This window comes from Sebastes umbrosus, chromosome 15 (genome assembly GCF_015220745.1).
Source record: "Sebastes umbrosus isolate fSebUmb1 chromosome 15, fSebUmb1.pri, whole genome shotgun sequence".
Lineage (NCBI taxonomy): Eukaryota > Metazoa > Chordata > Actinopteri > Perciformes > Sebastidae > Sebastes > Sebastes umbrosus.
Window position 1 is genome coordinate 10,481,831 of NC_051283.1, and position 3,664 is coordinate 10,485,494.

A 3,664-nucleotide genomic window follows, 5' to 3' on the forward strand; every position below is an offset into this window, starting at 1 on the left:
TAACTTTTAGGTCACACAAGGCGAAAGTCCGGAGTTTGGTGACACATCCACCACATTGAAATCCTCTGTACGCGGATTGTCATTAGAAACGTATTTGTGATATGTCAAAAACAAATGTAATCTGCGACAAAATACATTTCCCTCATTGTCATTCACAATACACAACATTTCGTCGCATTGGAACGTAATTTATAGGTGACAGCATTGTGCATCTCTCTTAAGATTGGCCTAGCATAAATTAGGAAGCAAAATGTCATCTAATCAAGACTCTATATGGCCCCAAACTTCCCATCATCCCTCAGTCACTATACTGCTCTGCACTGAATTAGATGCCCAGTCGATACATCTCACCGGGAAAATGGGGGGCTGCACAAAAAGCTCCAGCCTTTTCCTCGATGAGCATCAACAGCGGCAGGTCTGTTTGGAGTGAGACAGCGGCTATTGTCGTCGAACCACAGTAGAATAGACAGCCGATAATGACGGGGGAAATGGAACCAAGCGCACTAAATGTCACACTCAAGTCTCTGGGGCGTTGCACAATGCTCAGCCTGTTGGTGGACCTGTTTAGAGCCAAGACAGGCCGATAGACATGAAAAGAGAAAGAGGGGGAAATAAGGGAGTTAGATGGAAGGACGGATAAAATAAGTGACTGTGTATACACGTGCGCGTCTAGGTGTGTGTGTGTGTGTGTGTGTCTCGCCTACTTCCATCTCCCGAATCTCCCCGTGCCTCTAATTCATAGTGACCCCTCCATTGTTAGGGAGCAGATGAGCTGGGTCCGGCGCTGCGCTGATTGAATGGAGTCCACCGGAGCTGTCTCTCTGTTTCCTACACTATTCCCCTGGCTGTCTCCCTTCATTCTCATCCCAGTGCATTGTTAGAGCAGAGGTGCCCGGGCAAGACGCACACACACACATACATACACACACATACATACATATATATATAGAGCCTAGGGCAAAGAAAAGGGGCAGAGAGGGGGGATCTTTCTTTATTGCTCTGATCAAAACATTCATCCATCCTATCCTTCCCTCTCTCCCTCCCTCTATTACTCTCTCCTTATTAAATCATTCCCCTCCTATTTCAGCTGGATTTATCCATGGGTATTACCTTGCCCCCAGTCTGAGTATGAAGCACACACACACATTTGCGCATATCGTACATTTCTCGCCTTCTTTTCTTTGAGATAAATTAGATGGAAGTAGGAATGTGAAGAGGTTGTACGAAACAAGAGTTGACCTTGGCACGCGCGCCACACGACGCGGTCAAATGAAACACGCACACTGCCGTGCTCTCTACATACAGTATGTCAGTCCCGATGCAATCAGACTGAGCGTGAAGTTAGTAGGAGAGGATGGGAGGAGATTCTCAGCTTTTCTGAGGAAATGGGTCAGAGAACTAGAATTAGACTCCTCCGCGCTGCTACAACTACTTGTCAGCGCTTCTGGAGGGTTTCTTGCAAATCGACAGGGTCTCTATTGTGGATGTCTTGGGGAAAGTTAAAATGAGAGCAAAAGGATGAAGCAGGGAGCAGCGAGGTTGCTGAGGAGGCATAAAATAGTACTCGAGGGGTGGGGGGGGTCTCAGCCGCTGCGTTTGAGGAATTCAGTAATCCAATTACCTAGTAGAGAACATATACTACTTTAGGGTACAGCCAACACTCACATGTTTGTGAGCATGCACACACACACACACACACAACACTTCAAAGACACTATGTTCCCAATGCGAGATAATAGTACACATGCTCCCTATGCTGTTTTAAATGCACATTATCTGAGTTCAAACACACACAAAGACATAATAAATTCAGTGTGTGATCAAACGTCTTGAGTCTTGGATGGGGTCAAACAAGCCCATTAGCACTTTTTCTAGTGTGTCAATTGCTACATCCAAAAGAGGAACAATAGTATGAAAACTGCACATCCACCCAAGTGCTACAAAGGGATATTAAATGTATGAGAATTAGACAAATTACACATATAAGTTACGTCATTTCCAATTACATTAAAAGAAATAAGACCGTTTCAGGAATTACAAAATCATCTGAATGAAAACTAGTTAGTAAAAAGTAGTTATTCCTCTTTGTTTCACTAATTATGCCATTTAGTATTTTAATTGGAAGTCAATTTAAAATAACTTTAAGCCACCCACACATGATCAGCGTTAAAATCGCTCTGCGCTGGCTGCTCCATTGTTTTCCTATGAGGAGAGCCTTGGTGTGGTGCACCACCCGAAATTTTTTCGCCGCTGACTTTTCAATGGGCAGCCGATGAGAACAGCTGCAATTGTTGTTGCCTAGAAACAGTGAATGACGTCCCTTGCACCCTTTTTGGTGACACATTATACCTGCTGCCTCTTTTGCAAGGCTCTGCGCCCTACCTTGCGGTGAACGAAGAGCAAATTTCGTATCATGTGAAGGCGGCTTTATTCACCTGCAACTAAGACTGCATCATGAAGGTAATGAGCTTAAAATATGAATGTGATGTGTTTAAAGGTGCAGTGTGTAAGATCTGGCCGTATCTAGCATTGAGGTGAGGAGATTACAACCAACTGAAGCCTCTCCAGTGTCCCAAGCGTGTTGGAGAGCTACGGTGTCCGACTCGTAAACGCGAATGGCCAGTGTGTAGAGTGTGTGTGTGTGTGTACACATGGGAAGTGAGTGGTGAAGCAAGAGAGAGAGCGGCGGCAACGGGAGCGAGTGACATTATCGACTCCGGCCCAAGCAGGAAAAGTTAATAGAGTTTGGTTTGTCCATTCCGGGCTAGGCCCCGCTCCCTATGTAGATATAAACGGCTCATTCTACGGTAACAAAAACACAACGATTCTTATTTTCAAGTGATTACACACTAAATAAAACATACTTATTAATTTCATATTCCATTTCTGCCAATAGATCCCCCTAAATGTTACACACTTGTCCTTTAAAAGTACAGACTATTGTTTATTATCAGCCAGCATCAGCTGTCAGTCAGCTATATATAGTAGAGCTGCAACGTTTAATCGATTAATCGGCAACTATTAAATTAATCGCCAACTATTTTGATAATTGATTTATTGGTTTGAGTATATCTTGAAGACAAAAAAGTAAAAATTCTCAGATTCCAGCTTCTTAAATGTGAATCTTTTCTAGTTTCTTTACTCCTCTATGACAGTAAACTGAATATCTTTGAGTTGTGGACAAAACAAGACATTTGACGTCATCTTGGGCTTCAACATTTTTCACCTTTTTCTGACATTTTATAGACCAAACAACGAATCGATTAAAGAAAGAAAATCATCAACAGATTAATCGACAATGGAAAAAAAACGTTAGTCGCAGCCCTAATATAGAGCAAGCTACCAACGTTGTCTGAAAATGCAGAACGGTTCATTATAAACATACTGGGAAAATAGCATGCAAAGCTAGATTGTCTACAGACATACCACTCTGTAGTTCTTTTTGAATGACCAAAAAGATTCACTCACTATCATTTGGATTGAAATGGTAGCCTACAGATTGGTGCTTCTTTCAGTAACAATCGTTGGCCGACTGTACGGTTTTGATTTGATGGTTCTGTTAACTCACAGAATTAGCTTTAATTGATTACGGCCGACAAAATCTGGAAATGAGCAATCTGGTAACAGCATAGATTTTCATGAAGCGCATGCAGGGAGGTTGCTG